This window comes from Protopterus annectens, chromosome 7.part1 (assembly GCF_019279795.1).
Source record: "Protopterus annectens isolate FY-2018-M chromosome 7.part1, PAN1.0, whole genome shotgun sequence".
In the NCBI taxonomy this organism is placed as follows: Eukaryota; Metazoa; Chordata; order Ceratodontiformes; family Protopteridae; genus Protopterus; species Protopterus annectens.
Window position 1 is genome coordinate 37058277 of NC_056740.1, and position 26633 is coordinate 37084909.

Sequence of the window (26633 nt, forward strand, 5' to 3'; positions counted from 1 at the left end):
GATATAAAGACAAAGATGCATCAATTATTGTAACTCAGAGAGATGTCTGTTTTACTATAAATGAAACAAGAGATTATATGACTGAAAATGTTATTGTATTAGCAATGGTTCAACAATGCAAACAGTTGCTATATAAAACATTAGCTCAAGGGATGTTCGAATCAGGACTCTAGTTTGATACCATGAACATACAGAATGTGCCCTATCACTAATCGATGGCTTACAGTACATCATGACTTAAAACATAAGATAGTCCTCTCACACATGACCCATCAATAAAAAAATACCTCTGATTAAACCTCTCAACCATAACATAACAAGCGCAAACTGCATTGATACTACATGCACCAAGTCATGTCCAACTACCTAAGGCAACCTCATCCACAGAAGTAAAGTACAGCATCAACGGATTTCCTTCTGCTTGAATACAAGATGTAAACCTGGCTGGAATACCCTCGTTGCCTCTGCAGGCCTCCCAGGTCTATAATTAAGTTCTACTTCCACGGAATTACCTTCTGTCATAATCCTCTCCAGTATCGGTAACAAATAAAAAGTAGCAATTAACGTAAAAAACACCATAGCAACCGTTCCAAGGAGGAATGTATTGTGACTACTGATAGAATAAAAATAAGTCCAAATAAGAAAAACAGCGAAAGCTGTCAACAAATATGGCAAAACTTGAAAAATCATGAACATAGAAATATATAAAAGGCATATTTATTGCAAAAGGTAAACACTTTCACTAAGGAGCTTCATCAGACCATATAGCAAACTGGTATCAAGCATTTAAAAAACTTAACAGAACCAATTACAGTATTCATTAAAAAATGACATCATATCCTATAGAATCGCTACATTATAACACAAAGCCCCTAGTGGATACAATTATAACAACTTAAAGAACCACTAACTTAATACACATGAAAAACCCATAACTGTTATTAAACTAAAGAACAAATACATTTTTTGCAGCATTTTGAAGCTAATACATATCATCAATAACTCATTTATCAAAATCTTAACAACCCTAAATAAAGTAACCTAAATAAAAAGGGGGAGGGGCACATTTATATAGTTAGACTACATCAGTGAAAACCAAGCCTAGCAGATGCTAAAATAAGAGAATGTACTCAGTATGCAATTGTATTTACACACAAAATATAAAAGTGCGAACTATTAGTGGCACAAATATAAAATTATATCAAAAGTTAAGCAGCATTAATCAAAAAAGATGTATAGCAAAATAGGTATAAAAGGTATTATAATAAGTACATAATTGTGCATTTCCAAAATATTGATTTAACATGTTACAATATAGACCGCAGAATGCATCCTATGGAATGTGTATAATTACTAACTAGAATGTTTATGCACATTAGCATCATCCTCCTTACTTCACAGGAAAACTCAACAGCCTAAAAGGCGAACTTAACCTAACTGCAGAAGAATATATGTCTCAATAATCATTAAGTATACATGCTAGCATGCACTGAAACAGCACTTCTTATTAAAGCATGTGTTCTTATATATAAAACAATTAATGTTATAAAAATCTGATGAAATATTCCAACACTACAACATGTTGTAGTTTTATTTTCTTGTATTGTATTTTTGTTTTAATGTTGTAGTGTTGGAATATTTACCAATTTTTTTATATACATTTTATTGTACTATTGATTTTAGTAAATGCATTCTTATTTTAATAAGTCCAAGGAAGGTCATGTAACTTTATAAATTGATGGTATCAGATATTTTTTGAGAGCTTTTATGCTTTTTTTGTCAGTGGCGCCATTTATTTGATGCCAGATGACTAGCTTATATTTATGCACCAGTTAGTTTAAAAAATTTGTGATAACATTCTAACAGTGCATTATATTTCATCAGATTTTTATAACATTAATTGTTCTTTATATAAGAACACATGCTTTAATAAGAAGTTCTATTTTAGTGCACGCTAGCATGTGTGCTTAATGATTATTGCGACATATATTTTTTGTACATTTAGTTTAAGGTCGCCTTTTAGGCTGTTGAGTTTTCCTGTGAAGTATGGAGAATGATGGTAATGTGCATAAACATTCTAATTAGTAATCATACACATTCTATAGGACACATTTTGCAATCTATATGGAAATATGTTAAATCATTATGTTGGAAATGCACAATAGTGTTTTTATGGTTCGTGTACCTTATAATTTTGTTCCTTAAAGTCAGTTGAGCATCTTTATATGAGAGCTTCGTTGTTATACCTATGGTTAGTTGGCATGTTGTATACCCATCAGGTATAGAGATTGGAATTTTGCATATGAATCATGAATATTATTGAAGCATGATGGGTACTAATTTTCTTGTATTGTATTTTTGTCTTAATGTTGTAGTGTTGAAATATTTACCAATTATTTGATATGCATTTTATTGTACTATTGATTTCAGTAAATGCTTTCTTACTTTTACAAGTCCAAGGAAGGTCAGATAACTTTATAAAGTGATAGTGTCAGAGATTTTTTTTTTCTTTTTTGAGAGCTTTTATGCTTTTTCATTGGTGGCACCATTTATTTGATGCCAAATGACTAGCTAATATTCATGCACCAGTTAGTTTGAGAAATTTGTGATAACATTCTAACAATGCATTGTATTTCTACAGACATTTATAACATTAACTTTTTTATATAACAACACAGGTTTCAATAGGTTCTGTTTTAGTGCATGCTAGCTTGTGTGCTTAATGTTTATTGAGACATATTATTTCTTGTACAGTTAGGTTAAAGTCACCTTTAGGCTGTTGAGTTTTCCTGTGAAGTAAGGAGGATGATGCTAATCTGCATAAATATTCCAGTTAGTAATTATACACATTCCATAGGACACAGTCTGTGGTCTATATGGTAATATGTTAAATCGTGTCTATATTTGAACACCGAACTTTCAAAATTTTGAGTGTTCTAATATCGAACCCTATTAATCTAAAATTTAAAACATCGAACATACAGAACAGCAAATTTTTTCTTAGGGAAAATAATTTCCTGTTCCAAAACACATACACACAACACAAGCACACCAAACAAACAACAATCCACACACATACACCTAAACTCTTACACCTAACCATACACTAAACTATACATACACCACTATCTACTTGCCTTAACCCAAACCCTAACCCTAAGGTATGTCACTATCACAACATCATCACTTCACGCGCCCTAACCCTAACTCACCTACCCCGCCCTAACCCTCACATCCACACAATCGCAGACTTACCTGACGTGCGCCCTAACCCTAACTCACCTAACCCACCCTAACCCTCACATCCACACAATAGCACACTTACCCAAACTCGACCCATACCTTTCCACCACAGCACTGAAAATACCGCAGCAACAGAAACTGACAACCAAATTCTTTCCCTAGGAAAAAAATTGGTTTTCTGTTTCTTCGATATTTTCAGCTTTCACTGAAAATGGGTTGATATTAGAACACTCGAAATTTTGAACGTTCGGTGTTCTAATATAGACCCGTTAAATCAATATGTTGGAAATGCACAATGATGTACTTATTATAATACCTTTTATACCTATTTTGCTATACATCTTTTTTGATTAATGATGCTTAATTTTTGATATGATTTTTTTATTTACGCCACTAATAGCTCACACTTTTATATTTTGTGTATAAATACAATTGCATACTGAATGCATTCTCTTATCTTAGCATCTGCTAGGCTTGGTTTTCACTGATGTAGTCTAGCAATATAAATGTGCCCCCTCTCCATTTTTATTTAAGTTACTTTATTTAGGGTTGTTAAGATTTTGATAAATGAGTTATTGATGATATGTATTAGCTTTGAAATGCTGCAAACATTTTTTTATTTGTTCTTTAGTTAAATAACTGTTATAGGTATTTTGCATGTATTAAGTTAGTGGTTCTTTAAGTTGTTATAATTGTTTCCACTAGGGGCTTTTTTGTTATAATGTAGAGATTCTATAGGATATGATGCCATTTTTTAATGAATACTGTAATTGGTTCTGTTAAGTTTTTTAAATGCTTGATACTAGTTTGCTATATGGTCTGATGAAGCTACTTAGTGAAAGCGCTTACCGTTTACAATAAATACGCCTTTTATATATTTTTATGTTCATGATTTTTCAAGTTTTGCCATATTTGTTGACTGCTTTAACTGTTTTTCTTATTTGGACTTATTTTTATTCTATCAGCAGTCACAATACATTCCTCCTCGGAACGGTTACTATAGTGTTTTTTACGTTATTTGGCAAGTAATGTAGATATTGTGCATATATTTTACCTTTTTGGAAAAGCAAAACACATTATCTTGGTCAATGTACCATGTAGAACCATAGAATTTGTATTTAACTTGTTAGTATGAATGTCAGCTTTAAAATAATACCTTAACCATTACTGGGTGATGCTCCTTTATGGAGATATTCACAGAAATATGATTAATATAATATTCTCATAACTGATAAATAAACAAAGCATAATATCTCATCACCTGTAACAGACAGAGCCTACATATCAGTGTAGAAGTGGTGAGTCTGAATGTCAGCTTCAAAATGATGCATCATTTGTGTGATCACCATGCTTCCTTGCAAAGATATGGGTATAATAATGAGAAGTATTGGAAATGTATAATTTTCATAATCATACAAGACCAAACAAACTGTGATATCTGTACATGTGTACAGTGCACAGACACAGTTCTTTTACCATGTTGTAAGGAGTAACACTGTCTTCAAAATTAGGTATTACGTGGCACACTGACATTCTCCCTTTCAAAGTTATTTACCAAAATATGAAAGAAATCATATTTTCCATAACCTAACTTCAAAAAAACATTAATATCTGCACATGTGTACAACATACAGGCACAATTATTTTACCATGTTGGAACCAGCAATACTGTCTTCAAAATGAGGTATTTAGCACATTCAGATGCTCCCTTGCAAAGTTATTTACCAAAATATGAAAAAAAAAACATAATTTCCATAAACTAAGTCCAAAACAAACTTTGATATCTGTACATGTAGAGAAAGTAGTTAGCGTCCCTGCTGAATGGTTTCCTCACCAAAAACTTCGGAACAGCAATACGTAGAAAAGTGAGATACCAACCACGAAAGATGTTGTCAGAAATGTACAGTATTAAAACGCTTGTCGTTGATCAGAGAGAGTCCAAGAACTTGTAATGTATCCAAAAGTTTTATTCAAGAGAACAAAAAATGAGCGCTTTCGCGTGGTCCATCCATGCTTCATCAGATAATGATTTCTAAACAGCTGTTATGTGTTTATATATCCGCTAAGTGCGGGAAACTAATTAATTGAAGTAAGATAAAATAATTCATGTTAAAAATTCATATATTATACATTCATTATTTAAAACATAAATGCGAAATTCATTTCTATTATATATGTATAAATGCCTGATGTTCGTAAACAATGTAGCATAACAAGAATACATGATCTTTTAAAGTGATGTAGTGCTGTGCGTTTAAATTTCTTATATATCTAACTTACAAAACAAATCAATATAGTATATCTGCTAAATATATCAAAGAGTTACTCTAAAGAATCAATAAATGCACATTATATGTTATGTATGGTGTGGGATGTGACGGTTAGTGCTAATACTTTTGTTATCAGGTCCGTCTGTTATAAACAATGAATTTCATATAGTAACAACCATATTCTCAAATTGTAATTTGATAAAAAAAGATGTAAAAAATGGATATGAAAAATTGGATGTAAAAAATTTTTTATCCCAAAGAATAAATGAATTTAATTCATATTGTGTGGATAAAAATACTAATTTATCTATCCAAATCAAACATAATACAAAATAATATATAAATATATATTAGAATATTACATTAAAATATGCTCTATATATATATATAATATGAATGTATATATATTATATTATAAATGCACATATATATACAATTCAATATTCATGTGGTTGGATGAAATGAATGTAGATGTATCTAGAACATATTATTTTCTATGTAATAATACAGGCTTAATAGATAAATAATTGTTAATGCCTGGGGGTATATGTGCACCTAATTTTAATATCCAATTCAGCTCAGCTAAAGCCAAATCATTCTCTGAATCACCACCTCTGATGTTCTGTGGTATCACTTGTAAAACTCTAAAACAGAACGAGTGGGTAGGATATACAACAATATGTTTAGCTAGTGCATTGGTTTCCACAGCCTTACGAATGTCATATAGATGGTTATATATGCGCTCTTGTAGTTTCCTCTTAGTTAACCCTACATAAAATGCATGGCAGGCTGTACATGTGGCAAGATAAATTAAATTGTGTGTGTGGCAGTTAGCATAAAACTTGGAAACAAAAACATAATCAGTGTTTGGATGTTTAAAAGGTTGTATTTCTGTTATATATTTACATCTGTTGCATTGGTGACATGGAAAAGTACCTTTGGTCACTGATTCAATGATGTTCTTTTCATTACTTTTTCCATCCAACATAATATTATGATCACCACATAAAATTCTTTTAAGGTTCCTACTATTTTTGTATAGAAATCTGGGATATTTTCCTATAATGCCTTTTGTTTGTGAATCAATAGTTAAAATATTCCAATTGTCTTGAATAATCTGTTGTATGTTTTTAATATCACTAGTGTATGTAATAGTGTATTTTATGTAATTTTCGGTTCTACCATTCCTTTTGTAGTTATCAAATGAACATATATTATATCTTGTATAAAGACTGTTATTTTCTGGGGATATTCTGTCTCCCAATACTTCTCTTTTGATGTTATTAACCATTTTTATATCATAGCCTCTATTAACAAATAGAGCCTCCATGGAATTAGCTTCTTTTAATAGGTCTTCAGTTTTAGTGCAAAGTCTAAGTATCCTTGTGAACTGACTTTTAACTATGCCATAGAAAGTATGTCTCGGATGCATGCTATCAAATGTCAAAATTGCATTTTTCCAAACTGGTTTCCTATAAAGAGTAGAGACAATATTGCCCCCTGGTGTTAAACTAAGTGTAACATCAAGATAATTTATTTCCTTTATGGAAGTTTCTTTGGTAAATTTTAAAAATGTGGTAGTAGTTTCTAAATATTCTAGAAATGTTTCAAATAGTTCTAGGGTGCCCTCCCAGATGATTATTATGTCGTCCACAAATCGCTTGTAAAACTTAACAAATTTATATTTATCATTGCTAAAAAGATGTAACTTTTCCCACCATAGGACTACCAGATTGGCGTAAGTACCATGTTGTAAGGAGTAACACTGTCTTCAAAATTAGGTATTACGTGGCACACTGACATGCTCCCTTTCAAAGTTATTTACCAAAATATGAAAAAAATCATATTTTCCATAACCTAACTTCAAAAAAACATTAATATCTGCACATGTGTACAACATACAGGCACAATTATTTTACCATGTTGGAACCAGCAATACTGTCTTCAAAATGAGGTATTATTTGGCACATTCAGATGGTCCCTTGCAAAGTTATTTACCAAAATATGAAAAAAAAACATAATTTCCATAAACTAAGTCCAAAACAAACTTTGATATCTGTACATGTGTAAAACATACAGGGACAGTTCTCTTACCATGTAGGAAGTATCAATACTGTCTTCAAAATGAGATATTACTTAGCAAATTCAGATTCTCTCTTGTAAAGTTATTTACCAAAATATGAAAAAAATCGTAATTTCCATAACCTAAGTCCGAAGCAAACTTTGATATCTGCACGTGTACAACGTACAGGGACAATTCTTTTATCATGTTGGAACTATCAGTACTGTCTGCACAATGAGGTATTACTTAGCACACTCAGATGCACACTTACAAAGATATTTACCAAATTATGAAAACAAAATCATAATTTCCATAACCTATCTCTGAAACAAGCTTTGATATCTGTACATGTGTACAACATACATGGATAGTTTTTTTACCATGTTGGAACTATCAATACTGACTTCAAAATGAGGGATTACTTAGCACATTCAGATGCTCCCTTGCAAAGTTATTTACCAAAGTAAGAAAAAATTATAATTTCCCTAACCTAAGCCCTACCAAAACTGATATCTGTACATGTGTACAGCATTAAGAACCAGTTTTACCATGTAGACACATATGACTGTAAATATGCACATACTTGGCTTAGCCAACATACTGCTCGATGGATACATGTAAAGAGAAAAAGCAAGACAAGGACCGCCACTCCACTAATGTACCCAAGACAGGCATGGGATTTCAGTGGCAGGCAAAGCCATCTGATCTGTCCAATAGCTGTGCTGTCTACCCACTCAGCTGATACCAACGCAGTCTCACAACTTCCTTCAGTGTCAGCAGTATGTCTTACCTGTTCCATTTTCTCTTTACATGTGTCCATTCAGCAATGGACCTAAGGAATCAAGTTTTGTATCAGCAAGCCCTTCCTGCCATCTAAACTCTACACATGCCTGACAAAAGCAGACTAAAGAAAGAAGTATTGCAGGATGGCCCATGACATATTCAATTGTACGTGGTAGTACTTTCCTGAAACAGTTGTTCTTTCTCAGCATTCTCACCAGCTCCTTGCCAGAGTTAAATGCTAAACTCAGGAAAATATATTTTACAAAACACATTTCATAACAGAGTTTTACTTACTATACCGGTCCTACTTGGTCATGGGCATTTTCCATTCTTATCACAAGTTGCATGTTACCAATCCTGCATAGCTCTCCTCACACCATTGTGGAGGTCAGTCAAGAACAACGCAATGCCCTCCTAAGTTAGGTAAATGTCACCCCTTCTGAACAGGTGAACATCTTCCGTGGTGATGCTGTCATGGGAGATTGTAGATCCACCAACCCTGTGCATCAAGTTATGCATGAACTCATTCTGTAAATGTTTGGCATTGTGAGCTACCTGTTGACTGTTAGCTGTTTTCCATATCTGTTGAGGAATTATATCAGACCACACAAAATGACAATGTGGCCATCAAGACAGCAGGTGTTCAAAAATTGTGATTTGAAACCATAGCCTTCCAAGTGGTTGGCTGATGACATCATTCCCTCCAATGTGCAGCACAAGAATGTCGGGCTCAAGGTAGATGGAACACTTCTCTTCCAACAACTGCAGTACTCCGCTCCAATGCATACCTCTTCTTGCAATCCAGTATACCTTCACACTGGATGTGAGGAAGCTAAAGTTGTACCAGTTTTCAGTTTTGGAGACATGGCTGGAAGCCCAGTGAATGTAGGAATGGCCACATACCCACACTGTTACTTGTTGTTCTGGTCATGAAGCCATGTCAATGTCAGAAGGTGGACAAACCTGCAAAGGAAAGAAAATGCAAACAGATTACTACTGATGTTTGACATATGTATTGGAAGACTACATATATATGTATATCATATGCATTACCTGGTTAGCCCATCCAAGTCTTCCATCCTATCCACAGGGGCAGTAATCTTTGCATTAGGTACATAAGTAGTGATTGCGCTTCAGAGGTAATACTTACTACCCGTGAAAACAGCAAATTACACACAATGACTGACAAGGGGGCACAGAAAGGGTACATGTAAACAGAAAAAGCAGGGTAAGGACCGCCACTCCACTAATATGCTGAGGACAGGCATGGGGATTCAGGTCGTGGGTGTCTGAAGTGTCCCATACTTGTGCTGGCTACCCACTCAGACAGCTGGCAGCAGCAATGACTACTGGTTGCATGCAATGCCAGCACTCTGCCTTACCCCTGCCTTTTCCATTTGCATGTGTCCATTCGGCAATGGCCATAAGGACTGAAAGGGGGGAGGTAATATAAACCCTCTTGCCCTGACCTACATGCATTTACTACACCTAAAGGGAGGGAGACTGAGTGGAGAGCTACACCACTTTCTAGTGATTCCCATAACAGCAGAAGATACAGTCTTACCTTACCTGAAATACTGCATGGGTGGACACTGACAAGGGGGCACAGAAAGGGCACATGTAAAGAGAAAAACAGGGTAAGGACCACCGCTCCACTAGTATGCCAAGGACAGGCATGGGGCTCCAGCTGGTGGTTATCTGAAGTGCCCCATACCTGTGCTGGCTGCCCACTCAGACTGCTGATACCACTATTGTCTCATGACTTCCTTCAGTGTCAGCAGTCTGACTTACCTCTGCCTTTTTTCTTTATATGTGCCCATTCAGCAATGGACCTAAGGGATGAGGGATGGAAGTAACTCACTATCTGCTGCCCTGACCTTCATACATTTACCACCCTCACCTACATAGATTGACTACACCTGAAGCAAGGGAGACTGAGTGGAGAGCTACATCAAGGCTTTAGGAGAAGTACATAGTGATTCACTTACTCAGTAAAAATAGTATAACAGTTATTATTGAGCCCTTCCTCCCATCTATATGTTAGCAAGATACCAAGCATTGAGAAATGAGTCATATTACAATTGTTTGTGTACAGAAGAAAATGCTGCGATCAAGTACTTTGATGTGCACTTCACTTCCCAAGCAATTGGTTAGACTCAGTATGTCAGTGGACACTTCCCAAGGGAGAAACAAAGAGGTATTCATACTAAGGGAATTAGGCCATGGCACCACAGAAAGTACACTGTGTTAGATGTTATCATAACAGTAGATGCCCGTATCTTCAGTATTGTAGTATTCATAACCTAAGGGATCTCCTCCCAAAGATAGCCAAATGTCCAGCCAGTGCACCAAAGCCATCAGTACTTACAGGTATTGTGCATTACACATACACTCCCTTCACAAGCAAATAATAACCTTTATCTCACTCCGGCAACTACTTAGTATAATCAGAAATAAGCCAAGCAAAAAATGTCAAACTTATCTGGCTGATCCATCTTCAAATTAATCCAAAAAGTTGTAATTCATGCTCTCACCTAACCATCCCTCTTGTTACAATAACACAGAAGTACAAAAGGCAGAAATATTGTCCAAAATATCTGGTTGAGGAATGGCAACATTCAGATGCAAGAAAAAAATATGTCCGGTTTCAGCATAGCATCAGTTTGAGCACTGGCAATCAAAATCATTTGGAACATTAATTTCATAACATATGAGGATTTCCAGGCAGAATGACAACAATGTGGAAGAAAGACCATTCCAATAGTAGCAGGAGCAAGCGGGCATTTTAACAACATAAACTACAATTGCAGATATCACACAGATACATGTTAACTCCATACAAATTGCAGGGGTCATTATCAATGAGCACATTGTGGTCTTTCATAGATTTGGGGGACAACCCAGGGTCAATTTCTGCTTCAGATGGGTGGGGAGACTGTTCCAGAGAAGATGTAATCTCTGGGATACATACTTGTCTCTCCAGCAGGTCCTATTTATACCACAATCAAGGTTTAAGTCTTTATAATGGGTACTTGTCATGTTGTGTGTTTTGTGTATCTGTCAGAAGTATGGCATGTGTTCTTTTACTGATGAACGTTTGTCAATGTTTCACTTGTTGGATATGTCTGGTTATAGGGGTCATTATACTTGATTGGTCTGAAGAATGCTGAATAATGTGGAACATTGACTTCCTTGGACCTAGATACCTTACCTTTGTTTGCACATTGCAAAACATAGAATGAATTCCTCACTAGTGTAGACATGTGATGGTCAAAGGCTAGATTAATGTCTGTGTGTGCCCCCAAGTCCCTGACTACTGAGTCAAGTCTTAGGGATGTGGTATCAATATGACAGTCACAAGGGCTGGCTGATGTCCTGGGTGCCTTGAAGTTAGCCACCTCTGTTTTAGGAGTCCAAAGTCAGCTTTGGAGAAGTTTTAGTTTTTCATGGTGAATACATTTGTGGGGGGGGGGGGGGTTAGATGTGGATTGTCATGGTAATTAATTTGTGGTCGGATCTAACCAGGGAGGAATTGACTATTGGTGTAGAGCAATGGTTGTCTATGTTAGTAATAATCATTTCAAGGATGTTGCATCCTCTAGTGGAGGTAAGATTGAGCTGGTCCAGGGCACTGGAACTGATGAATTACAGGAACATTTGGGCCAGTGCACTGGTGCTTGAATAGTAATGTTGCATTAACCACTGTTACCCACATTGTGCTACATAAAAAATATGTCTAGGAATGTCTGTAAGTACAGGTCTGATTGTACAACCAAGAGAGACTTAGACATAAAACACTGAAGGATAAGATAGCAGTTTCTAAATAGCTCACTCTGATGAAACTCAAATTGTTGTATTTTTCATCATTCCCTCCAATGTGCAGCACAAGAATGTTGGGCTCAGGGTAGATGGAACACTTCTCTTCCAACAACTGCAATACTCTGCTCCAATGCATACCTCTTCTTGCAATCCAGTATACCTTCACACTGGATGTGAGGAAGCTCAAGTTGTACCAGTTTTCAGTTTTGGAGACATGGCTGGAAGCCCAGTGAATGTAGGAATGGCCACATACCCACACTGTTACTTGTTGTTCTGGTCATGAAGCCATGTCAATGTCAGAAGGTGGACAAACCTGCAAAGGAAAGAAAATGCAAACAGATTACTACTGATGTTTGACATATGTATTGCAAGACTACATATATATGTATATCATATGCATTACCTGGTTAGTCCATCCAAGTCTTCCATCCTATCCACAGGGGCAGTAATCTTTGCTTTAGGTACATAAGTAGTGATTACGCTTCAGAGGTAATACTTAGTACCCGTAAAAACAGCAAATTACACACAATGACTGACAAGGGGGCACAGAAAGGGTACATGTAAACAGAAAAAGCAGGGTAAGGACGCCACTCCACTAATATGCTGAGGACAGGCATGGGGCTTCAGGTCGTGGGTATCTGAAGTGTCCCATACCTGTGCTGGCTACCCACTCAGACAGCTGGCAGCAGCAATGACTACCGGTTGCATGCAATGCCAGCACTCTGCCTTACCCCTGCCTTTTCCATTTGCATGTGTCCATTCGGCAATGGCCATAAGGACTGAAAGGGGGGAGGTAATATAAGCCCTCTTGCCCTGACCTACATACATTTACTACATCTGAAGGGAGGGAGACTGAGTGGAGAGCTACACCACTTTCTAGTGATTCCCATAACAGCAGAAGATACAGTCTTACCTTATCTGAAATACTGCATGGGTGGACACTGACAAGGGGGCACAGAAAGGGCACATGTAAAGAGAAAAACAGGGTAAGGACCACCGCTCCACTAGTATGCCAACGACAGGCATGAGGCTCCAGCTGGTGGTTATCTGAAGTGTCCCATACCTGTGCTGGCTGCCCATTCAGACTGCTGATACCACTATTGTCTCATGACTTCCTTCAGTGTCAGCAGTCTGCCTTACCTCTGCCTTTTTTCTTTATATGTGCCCATTCAGCAATGGACCTAAGGGATGAGGGATGGAAGTAACTCACTAACTGCTGCCCTGACCTTCATACATTTACCACCCTCACCTACATACATTGACTACACCTGAAGCAAGGGAGACTGAGTGGAGAGCTACATCAAGGCTTTAGGAGAAGTACATAGTGATTCACTTACTCAGTAAAAATAGTATAACAGTTATTACTGAGCCCTTGCTCCCATCTATATGTTAGCAAGATACCAAGCATTGAGAAATGAGTCATATTACAATTGTTTGTGTACAGCAGAAAATGCTGCAATCAAGTACTTTGATGTGCACTTCACTTCCCAAGCAATTGGTTAGACTCAGTATGTCAGTGGACACTTTCCAAGGGAGACACGAAGAGGTATTCATACTAAGGGAATTAGGCCATGGCACCTCAGAAAGTACACTGTGTTAGATGTTATCATAACAGTAGATGCCCATCTCTTCAGTATTGTAGTATTCATAACCTAAGGGATCTCCTCCCAAAGATAGCCAAATGTCCAGCCAGTGCACCAAAGCCATCAGTACTTACAGGTATTGTGCATTACATATATACTCCCTTCACAAGCAAATAACCTTTATCTTACTCCGGCAACTACTGAGTATAATCAGAAATAAGCCAAGCAAAAAATGTCAAACTTATCTGGCTGATCCATCTTCAAATTAATCCAAAAAGTTGTAATCCATGCTCTCACATAACCATCCCTCTTGTTACAATAACACAGAAGAACAAAAGGCAGAAATATTGTCCAAAATATCTGGTTGAGGAATGGCAACATTCAGATGCAAGAAAAAAATATGTCTGGTTTCTGCATAGCATCAGTTTGAGCACTGGCAATCAAAATCATTTGGAACATGAATTTCATAACATATGAGGATTTCCAGGCAGAATGACAACAATGTGGGAGAAAGACCATTCCAATAGTAGCAGGAGCAAGGGGGCATTTTAACAACATAAACTACAATTGCAGATATCACACAGATACATGTTAACTCCATACAAATTGCAGGGGTCATTATCAATGAGCACATTGTGGTCTTTCATAGATTTGGGGGACAACCCAGGGTCAATTTCTACTTCAGATGGGTGGGGAGCCTGTTCCAGAGAAGATGTAATCTCTGGGATACATACTTGTCTCTCCAGCGGGTCCTCTTTATACCACAATCAAGGTTTAAGTCTTTATAATGGGTACTTGTCATGTTGTGTGTTTTGTGTATCTGTCAGAAGTATGACATGTGTTCTTTTACTGATGAACATTTGTCAATGTTTCACTTGTTGGATATGCCTGGTTATAGGGGCCATTATACTTGATTGGTCTGAAGAATGCTGAATAATGTGGAACATTGACTTCCTTGGACCTAGATACCTTACCTTTGTTTGCACGTTGCAAAACATAGAATGAATTCCTCACTAGTGTAGACATGTGATGGTCAAAGGCTAGATTAATGTCTGTGTGTGCCCCCAAGTCCCTGACTACTGAGTCAAGTCTTAGGGATGTGGTATCAATATGACAGTCACAAGGGCTGGCTGATGTCCTGGGTGCCTTGAAGTTAGCCACCTCTGTTTTAGGAGTCCAAAGTCAGCTTTGGAGAAGTTTTAGTTTTTCATGGTGAATACCTTTGTGGGGGGGAGGGGTAGATGTGGATTGCCATGGTAATTAATTTGTGGTCAGATCTAACCAGGGAGGAATTGACAATTGGTGTAGAGCAATGGTTGTCTATGTTAGTAATAATCATTTCAAGGATGTTGCATCCTCTAGTGGAGGTAAGATTGAGCTGGTCCAGGGCACTGGAACTGATGAATTACAGGAACATTTGGGTCAGTGCACTGGTGCTTGAATAGTAATGTTGCGTTAACCACTGTTACCCACATTGTGCTACATAAAAAATATGTCTAGGAATGTCTGTAAGTACAGTTCTGATTGTACACCCAAGAGAGACTTAGACATAAAACACTGAAGGATAAGGTAGCAGTTTCTAAATAGCTCACTCTGATGAAACTCATATTGTTGTATTTTTAGCACACACAGCTATGGTTCGAATCTTGAGAGTGGTAGTAAGCTGTATGCATAATCATATCTGTCAACTGTACAGATTTTTCAGAATGTCCAGATAATTGGCTCATATTTTCTGCCTGCTCCTCTGTCCCCCTGGAATTTCAGTGGGATGATCTCAGAATTGTAGTCATGAAATAATGACACATATTTGATTTTCAGACCTCAACACCCCCAGAAAATGTATATTAAAACAAATCCCATCACTCATGCAACTTTCCAAGTTTGTGACAGCAATATTCAAAACATGTCCCTATCTGTAACCCCATGCTGTCAAGCTTTGTCCAGAGTGTGTGCATTAAGAGATTGAGAGGTATGTGCATAATATTAACTAGGAATCTGGGAATATGTGTAGAAGCAGTCAGGTAGTGTTAAAAAACATTCCACCCCACAGGTCTTTCTGATAAGGAAACTGTAACAGCCTGGCAATAAAGTTTTAAATCCTGGACTGGTAATGTTTACTCTGGTATTGTATGGTCTGACATGTAGCATTCACCACCATCTGATATCCGAATAGAACTGTTGTGTCAACCACTGTTTCTCACACTGTGCTAAATAAAAATATGTCTAGGAATGTCTGTATAAGACCGTTGTAATTACAAGGTCAGATTGTACAACCAAGAGAGACTTAGAAAGAAAATAATGAAGGAACAAACAACGGTGTCTAAATAGCTCACTCTGATGAAATAGAAATTGCTCTATTTTTAGCAGACACAGCCATGGTTCAAATCCTGGGAGCGGTAGTAAGCTGTATGCATAATTATGCCTCTCAACGGTATAGATTGTCGCAGAATGTCTAAATATTTGGCTCATATTTTTTGCCTGTTCCTCTTTTTAACTGGCAAATCAGTCTGATGATCTCAGGATTGTAGTCACCAAATAATGACATACATTTGTGTGTCAGACTTCAAATCCTTCAGAAAATGTATATTAAAACAAATCCTGTTACTCTAGCAACTGCCTAAAAGTTTATAAGAGCAATATTCAAAATATGTCCCTATTTGTACCCCTATATTTTCAAGCTTTGTCCAGATGTTGTGCATTAAGAGATTGAGAGGTATGTGGATAATTACAACTAGAAATCTGGGAATATGTGTAGAAACAATCAGGTAGTGTTAACAAACATTCCCTCCACAGGTCTACCAGGTAAGAGAAGTAGAATTTAGCTATATGTCAGTTGAAGTATACACTGCGTACAAACATACCACTCCCCAAACCAAGGCCATAGGGTATTGTAATAATACCTGTAGAGCGATGATTAGAGCAATTATCATTAAAGTTGTGAGTACTGCAAGGATATTTAAGTTGTTAACTGACATCCCCCCACCATATCTGCAACAATAATCTAAACACACAAATCAGTGGGTATGTTTACACCAAACCTACTGTTGGGCATATGTCCTATTGTTCAACAAATATTGAAATGTGTTTATATTAATATTCCATGTTGAAATACTATCATTGGTGGCGTGTTGCTATCAGTGTAACCTGCATGCTGTTGTAATGGCCACTGTGGTTCCATATATGCATGTGTTCTGTTTGCTATGCAGCTGTTCCAAATCTGGTGTTTTGGGTTAATGGGAATATCTGTGCATGCTGTTATACCTAATCCTGGATTGTGTTGATTATTACTAACCCACATATGTTCTAAAACTGCAACACCATAGCACATTTGGGAAGGCCGGTCCCAGTGGAGCCACCTCTCCCACCTCATCTGGCTGTGGCACTGGGCCCCATAACATCTGGGACCCACCCTGGGACCTCCTCATCCACTGGTCCTGCACCACCTTTGGGTGGAACCACCTCAGGGAATGGGGCTTGTTCCACCCTGGGAGAGGACATGGCCAGGATACTGTCATCCGAAGTCATGTCCAGGGATTGGTGCGTAGAGAGCTCCGAAGGGAGTTTGGAAATCTGCTATGCCAGCTTAAGGGCTGCATAGTGCAATTAGAGGGTCAGCATGCACCTCCTGCTCAGCCCCAGCACAGCCACCTTCAGGGCTGGGAAGGTGAGTGCTGACTGCCGATGGGTGGGGACCTCAGTCCCACTGTTTCCATTTGAGGACTCATGGGCTTCCGATTTCCAAACATCCCTCGCTGTCCAAGGAGATTACCCTCCACTGTGTCATATATATCCCCTGTATGCTGTCTTGCCTATCTTCCTACACAACCTACTTCCCCAAATATACCTACTATCCTTCCCCAACATCCCACTCTCACCACAAAAAAGGGCAATCTGTTCCCAAAAAAAAATCACCCCATAAATAGCTGTCCATTTCGCACACTTGTCCACTGGAAACATCTAATCTGGTCTAATTGGCTTCACAACACATTATTGTTGTCCTCACCCCTCTCTCTGGTGTTTGACTGTCCAAATATACCTCCAAATTCAGCATATATGCCCAACTGTTGCTGTAGAAGAAATGGACAGTTATGGGCCTTCCCTATACCTGTCCGGCACATACCTAGCTACTTTCCCTATTGTCTTTCCTTCTTTGTGCCCCATTTTTCACCACTTTCTTATCACCCCTTTTTTTCATTTCTTTTAAAGAAATTAGAGTGGGGGTAAGTGGGAGTAAGCACTTTTAAGCAGTAGAAAGTGGGATTAAGCCGTTTGCATGGCACTAAGCAATGCCTATACAGATTAAGCATTTTTCAGGCTAACTGTCTGTAAGCATATTTAAGTTAGCATTGCTTACCACTGCCAACCCAATGCAAACCTGCTTACAACTGGTTAAAAGTGCCTTAATCACTCTGTATCCAACAGTTCTTGTTCTTCCCAGCAACAAAGCAATCAGCCCTTATAAGTCTTGAACCCATAACACTGCACTCCATAGCAAGTTACTACTAAGCCATTTGAGCTGCAGATATGTGTGATATTTCATGCAGAAATGTATTTATATATGTATATGTGTGTATGTATATACACACATATATATATATATATATATATATATATGTAGACATACATGTTTATATCTACATCTATATATAAATATATATATATATATATGTGTGTGTGTGTGTGTGTGTGTGTGTGTGTGTGTGTGTGTGTGTGTGTGTGTGTGCTTATGTATATATATATATATATATATATATATATATATATATATATATATATATATATATATATATATAGGTTCATATGTTCATAGGTTGGTACTAGGCTATTGGCCCTAGGGCCTATACAAGCCTAGCTATAACAACTCCCTGGCTATTACTTCCCTTGTCCCCTGTCTAACAGGGTGATTGACGTGATCCCTGGGGTGAAGTTATCTTTCATCCAATCGTCAAGGTTCTTTTTCAAGAGGGGCAAAGAGGCGCACAGCTTGACATGTATGGGCAGTCTATTCCAGAGTATGTGGAGTCTCTGGGTCAGAAAACTATCCCTTCAGCATGTTTTGTTCATTATGATGAGCAGGTTTAGATCCCTGGAGTGTGTGGCTCTGAGGGATTGGAATTTGTTTAAATGTAGCATGTCCAACAGGTCTAGGTCTGGCATGACCTTGTATGTTAAGCAGAGATTGTCTCTAAACAGGTAATATGTGACAGAGTATAGCTGGAGTTTTTTTAAACGGTCAGCATAGGGCATCTGATTTAGTCTTGTGATTCTTTTAGTGAGGTATTTCTGTAGCCTTTCCAGTTGTTGCACATATCTTGTGAGGTACATACCAAACGAGTCATTGTACTCTATAATGGGTTTAAGGAGGGATGAGTACAGTGGGACAATGACCTCCTTTTTTCTTGATGAAAAGTCCGTAATGATGAGGTATGCCACATAGAAGGATTTCCTGACTGTTGTGGTGATGTGGTTCTTGAATGTGAGACCACTGTCCACTTGTGTCCCTAAGTCCCTTATCACACTTTTGGTGTTTAGTGTACTGCCACGTATGTGGTAATTCATGGGTACATGGATTTTTCCAAAGGGGATAACTATACATTTCTTGGCATTTAGCTTGAGCCCATGGATCTGGCACCAAACATCTGCTTCTGTAAGGTCCTTTTGTAGAATATACACATCATTTGGGGATTCAGTAATGGCTCCCAGTTTGCAGTCATTTGCAAACTTTGGTAGCCAGAGTCCCTTAGTGCTGGCCTGTACTTTAGAGAAGTTGTGTGTGTGTGTATGTATATATATATATATATATATATATATATATATATATATATATATATATATATATATATATATATATATATATATATATATATATATATATATATATATATATCTATATATGTATATATGTGTAGTGCATACAGACATCGGATCCACACCCCCCAAACCTCTCACTGCAAAACATCTGACCAAAGGCACTGTTAATGGGGGTGAAGGGCCCCGAAATAGGGATCTTTTTTAATTATTGCCATTATCCCTTCCTGCAGAGCTGAAATGTTTTGCCTTGCAACAAAATAACCAGCACTTGCAAGTCTTAAAGCCAGGACCCTGCACAACATAGCCACAACAAGTTACCTGTAAGCCATCTCAGCTGTAAGATATTGGGATGATTTCACTAACATATCATGCAGAACAGTCAGTCTACCGTAGGGAATGTGCAATGTGGAAGCACTAAACATTCTAATGATACATACATACATGCACATGCACACAGACACACACACACACACACACACACACACACACACATATACATATATATATATATATATATATATATATATATATATATATATATATATATAAACATACTTATAGATATATATAAAGATAGTATCTATAGAGGGGGCACAGCATATCAAACAGCCATTATTCCTACACGTGTCACCTTTTCAAATGGTCAGTGTCCGATTCTTTCTTACAAATGAGAATTATTGCATGAAACATATACCCACACACAATGCAAAGGACATGACACCACACATAGTTTGCATACATATAAATGTTTATTTGTGTACTATTTCAGTTTTTTATGCCATTTCTTATAGCATTTAGGTGTTTTAAATACATAACTGATTAATGCAACTCTCAAAGGAAGCATATGATACAGTAATCTGAGAAAACATAACATACTTTGCTGTCTAGGCTATAGCCTTTAAATAGTACAACAGTAAAAAACACAATTGCCTTGAAAATAAGAATCAATCAACACTTAAGTGCAGATGTAGTTCAACATCCTCCAATTACACTCTCTACTCAACCCCTAGGGGGGAAAGTATCAGTTGTCACAATGTAAATGTATCTATTGTATAACCATACTTAACCTAAAATGTCACTATCACACTGACAAACAGAACTGTGTGTAAGTAAAAACATTAATACCCTTCCCCCATAAAATGTCTTACAAGTGCATAAGACTGGATCCATACACTGACCTCCAGACTGTACTGGGTCACACATGTTTTGTCCAGCTGTAGCCCTCATATATATATATGAACCCTACCCCACAACTTGTGTGGGAGTCCACAACATGACTGGAATGATAGCAGGAATGTCAGCATTAAATAATGATAGACTATTACCTATCAACCACTTACTGCATGACATCTGGACAAAGCCTGGTATATAGGTGGAGGACAGAGGCTGAAACACAGGGCCATATTTGAAATATTGCTGTTATACACTGTGAAAGTTGCTGGTGTTACATGATTGGTTGCAACATACCCTTACTCAGGAATATGAAGTCAGAAACACAAATGGATGTTGCCATGTACTGATAGCAATACACAGAGAAATTGCCACTGATATGTCAGGTACAAGACCTGTGTGGGGAACAGACAAAACATAACAGCCAATCCTCTGGTCATTATGTGGATAGGCCCACAGTTGAGAGCTATGCAGACAGAATGCATTCCATGCAAAACTAGCATGTACACACAAACCCTGTAAAACTAGCAGTATTCAATGCATATAACAACAATACTCACACACTGTCCCTAGGTCTGTAACCTTATACAAACATGTAATTGGCCTGTGTCCACAAGTCCTGTTGTAAGAGGTATTGCTACCTGCTGTCTGTATCACCGTTGCCCACACACAGGAATGATGTCTTCCATACAGGAAAGGTAAAGGGACAACACCCACATGGTGTAGTTATTTATAGTACTGAGTTGCTATGACATTGGCTTTTGGAAGACCTACACAGCTGCCTGCAAGCAATTAGCAAGTAGGGAACAGCAATTGGAGCAGAGGCCATTACCTTAACATGAGCATCACCTACAAAAGCCATGCTTCAACCTACTCAAACAAGCTTGATCCCAGTAGTTGAGAGAGACACACACACACCAAAAAAATAAAAATATAAACAAAACCTCTTAATAAGAAACAGGAAGACATCCTATACAGAGAAGGAACCTGAAGATAAACCAGGTATGTGAAACATGTAAGCATGTAACTGAATGTAGTATTTGGTCTGTAATAATGGGATATATAATTATGAAAGATGTATATGTGTCATCAATACTTGCTGTAATGATGTCCTGCTAAACAAATACTATGGACATAGCATTTGGCTCTGTCTGCAGTGGGCCATACCTGTCAACTGTGCAGATCTACACAGAATGTCAAGATTTAGCCATCATAGTGTTTGTTCTATTCCTCCAAACATCTATATTAGTCTGGTAAATAGCTGAAGGGGGAAGTAATGAAGTCATGACAGACGCTTGAGTTTCAGACCCCACCACCTTCAGAACAGTCATGGTAATGCAAAATGTATCATGCTACAAACTTCATAGGTTTGTAATAGTCATATCTATGATCTGTCCCTATATACCCCCCCCAATGTTGGAATTTGTCCACATGTGATGCTCTAAGATTTGGATAGGTTGGGTCACAGCTGAGGAGCCTGACACACCCTGGGAAAGGACAGCTCACATATGGCAACCACTAGAGTGTCTGTCAAACAATCGTATATGTGCCACTGCCAAGACAGTTAATGGGATGTTGCCCATATCCATATGTTACCTGTGAATATGAGTATTATACATGTTTGTACTGTAAATCTAGGTTACCTGTATAAGGCATGAGCATAGCAAAGCACTGTTGCAGATGTGTGCGTTTTAAACTGCATGTGATATATTGAATTAATAACATTCAACTGTACAGTGTTCTTATGGACAAAGTTCACAGTTGTGACAGATATCTGTAGTCACTTACACATATACTTGTGTTATAGCAGCTATATTGATACGTTATCAAAATTGACTTCCCTATTTTGTGACCCAGTGAGGTGGACCAATGACCCGAAGTGCTGGTATAACAGGTTGAGGTGTATGATTGAGCTGCAAGACTGTAAATAGAGTGTGCCATAATAACATAGAACACAAATGTGTACCAGGTACCCCATGAGCATGTGCATGTATGCATATGTTCAGCTGAAAGGCATAAAAGTAATAACATGGGTCACAAGCAGTCTGGAAAATATGATGTGCATGTTGCACATGTGTGTAATTTCACTGTCACTGCATACAACAAAATAAAATGTGGACTACTACTGATTGTTGCATTGCCATGACACTGACATGGGTACGACAGTAGGAATGCTTATCAGGTAATAATCAAAGAAGTGTACAACTGTGTTATGACCCACTGTCCATGCCTACCACTAACAGTTATATCAATGCCTATATACACTGGATATCAACGTGTACACACCCGTGTTGGAATGCAAGGTCTGTGTGCTGCATACCAGTGAGACCACAGGGAGTCATGTCATAATGTTTCTCACCTAAAATGTGACCCATAACCTGTACAATTCTATTGAAAAAGAAACAAAGCTGTTTTATGGAAGGTGAACAACCATTGCCAAGTGAAGATGTGGCATGACGTTAGTGTACAAACCAAGACAAATGGATGCTGTAATCATCTTAGCAGGTGTTTACACAACATACCAGTGTAAGGGTGTGCACACACATTCAACTGGCTTACTGTACTGAGTATTACTTCACATATGCTGGAGGGACATGTTCATAACCCAGAGATTGCCCATGCTATGGAATAGACTTCCCATACATGTCAACAGAGCACATCACTGGCCCTCGTCAAGAAAAATCTTGATGAGTGGATGGGAAATAGAAAATTCACCACAGGGATCATTCCATATGACAACACATGTAGCAAACTGGTCATGGAGGCTGCCCAGAAACATGCAGCAACACTGAGGGACTTGCAGGAATGTCTGGCAAGTACTACCTGTGCAGTACATGTATCGACAATCACCTGGAATCTGCATACGTGTGGCATATGGGTTAGAGTAATCAGACGGAAGATTTGCTCCACAGGAAACATCATCCAGGGCTCTCTATAGTTAGCATCTGCATAACATCAAGTCTCCCAAAGGCATGTGTTGCAATGTGTAATGATGTCATGAGACCAAGGCTAAAACCTACTGACAGTATTCATAAAGATACATGTGTTGCACAAGCAACACCTCACTCCAACCGAGGGCCACCATCCCCATTTTTACCTTGCTTGTGCCAATGTACACCTTTAGGTTTGTTGTTCATTAGCAGGAACTAGGCCAGTAGACATGGCATTCAGAATTTGGAACACTGCAAAATAACACTAATGTGTGGCCCATAGTTGTCAAGCATCTGCAATAAGACTGAGGAAGGGGAGGGGTGTCATCCTGAAACACAACAGTGAACTGAGGCATACATCCAAAGCTTGCTAGACACAGGCAAGGTCATGAATTGTGCCAGACATAACCCTGACTCCACAGCAATAGTGAAGGTGCTGTGTGACCTCCAAAGACTTTGCACATGAGCTGACCTTGCAATCCAGCAGAGTTGGGGGACATTTGTAGGGCAGAGTGACCAAATAATGGCAAGTGAAGATGGGCCATGCTAGTATACCCCTTCCAGGAATAGTGACTGCTGTAGTTCACTTAACAGGTTCTGCAAAAAACCATTGCATTAAGGGTGTGCACACTTATGCAACCCACATATTGTATGCATCTCATTCAGCATCTGCACTATTAACACATTTATTTGATACTGAATTGGATTGCACAGGTCATATGTCATATATCAGGTGTGTGTAATATTAACATATGCAGTATTGTGGCCCCATTGCATATCATGGAAGAGATTGGCATGTCAACAAGGGTGTGTAAACTCCTCATATCCACATTAAGCTTTGAAGGTTGTCAGTGTAATTGGATTTTATTGCTCATACATGCACTGCTGCTGATGAGATCTGCAAATCAGGTCAGGCATTAGCTATTGACATCAGTCCTCATATAATCCCAGGTATGTGTCAGACAAATACATAGATGCTGTGAGCAACAGAGCAAACATAACTGCCACACATATACACATTCAGCAATGGTGTGTACACTCGTGAGGTATGGTGCACAGTACATGCCAGTGTGCTGTACAGGTGCACAGCAATACTGTGTACATGGGTACAGTGTGTTCCAGGGGAAGGGGCATCACCTACTAACACAACTCATGCATTACAGAGATGTATTATTTTGGTAACAAGGACTGAGTATGGCTGCAGTGCATGCTGTTGAGTGCCATATGTCATGCATGTTGACTGTTGGGTAATGAGAGGTCTGTGTAATATCTTTGTGCCACTTCACCTGTAAGTGTGTTTGTGTGTGTGTGTGTGTGTGTGTGTGTGTGTCTGAGTAACATATTAATGCCACCTCACCTGTAAGTGTGTGTGTGTGTGTGTGTGTGTGTGTGTGTGTGTGTGTGTGTGTGTGTGTGTGTGTGTGTGTGTGTGTGTGTGTGACTGTATGTAGAGGTAAACCATAACATACAGGTCTTAAATTACATTTTTTTGTTTTCCCCTCACAGGTGGCGAGGTGGGTCAGGGTCCCTCCTGCAAGCCAACTGATGTTAGTGTCCATACAAACTCTGACAATGATGATACACATGGTGAGGCACAAGCCGGGTTGTCAGGGGCTGAGGCTGTTCCATTGGTTGACATCTTACTTTTATCCACCCCCATCCCCACACTCAATCACATTGCCCATACATACAACATCACCAGTGGCCATAGAGGAGGGATAGTTAGGTGGTGGCATGGGACAGGACAGTGTGGGGACTATGGCAAGTGTGTCTGTACATAGCAGCCATAGCCGGATGACGAGCGAGGTACCACACAGGCAGATGTACACGGGTGCTCATAGAAGGGCTGCTTTCCATCATGCCCCCAGCAGATGTGCCACAGCAGGTGTCACCAGATGCATGTTTCATGCCATCATGGAGACACAGGCATGTATGGAACGTTACACGAGACAGAGTCTAAGGCTCCAGAGGGTTACTCATTCTGCTGTTATTGACAACATCCGTGATCTTGCAGGTGCCCACCGTTATTTTGCAGAGGACCTGGATAGATGGTTGGGTGAGATGGTGTGAATCCTAGACTGTGTGTTTTTTGTGGTATAGCATGTCGTGGGAGTAGGGCAGTGGCCACATGGATGTAGGTCAGCAACACCAACAGATGGAGGTCTACGTGGATGTGCAACAACACACAGCCACTTCTGTAGTGACAATGACAGCACCATCACTGCAGCAGGGGTGCTGTCCACACCACAATGCAGCAGATCATGTGCATGTGGTCCTGGCCAGTTCCAACAGGGATGTGGATCCTATGGACAATTATCATCATCAGGAGAGAGTACCATATCTGAGCTTCTGCCTGGTAGTGCCCGTGAAACCCCTGGCAGGCACAGTTCCCGTGTCCATGGCTGGACACAATGAATTGTACACCTTGCCATGTACAGTCTGCAGCTGTCCAAGAAACCACTGTATAGGGCAGCCATATGGCAGACGTGTGCATACATACACACACACTTCACCAACACAGCTAGGGCACCTCCATACCTACACACACCACATCTGCTCGGCCCATTTAATAAAGAACCCCCTAACCCAAACACATGATGTCAAGCAAATGGCTCAGCCTAGGCCTCTGGCAAACCCTGAACAGACCTTGTGCATATGATGATACCTGTGCCACATCCCTGTCATCCATACCATCAATGCAGAAACATGCTGATATTGTTCTGATGTACAGGGTGAATGTCCTAAGGTTTAGCAATGTAATGTTGTTTAACATGTTTTCAGATAGAATGATTAATGCTTACACATCAGGATGTGTAACTGTCTAGCCATGATGCATTATAGCTGTTATTAACACTGACTGGTTGTTGTCTCCATAATGTATTCTGTTTGTGTTCTAGGTGTCTATGTGTCAGCAGGATGTTGGTCTGCTGTCCTGTCCTACTAGGGGTGTACCACTGTGTTG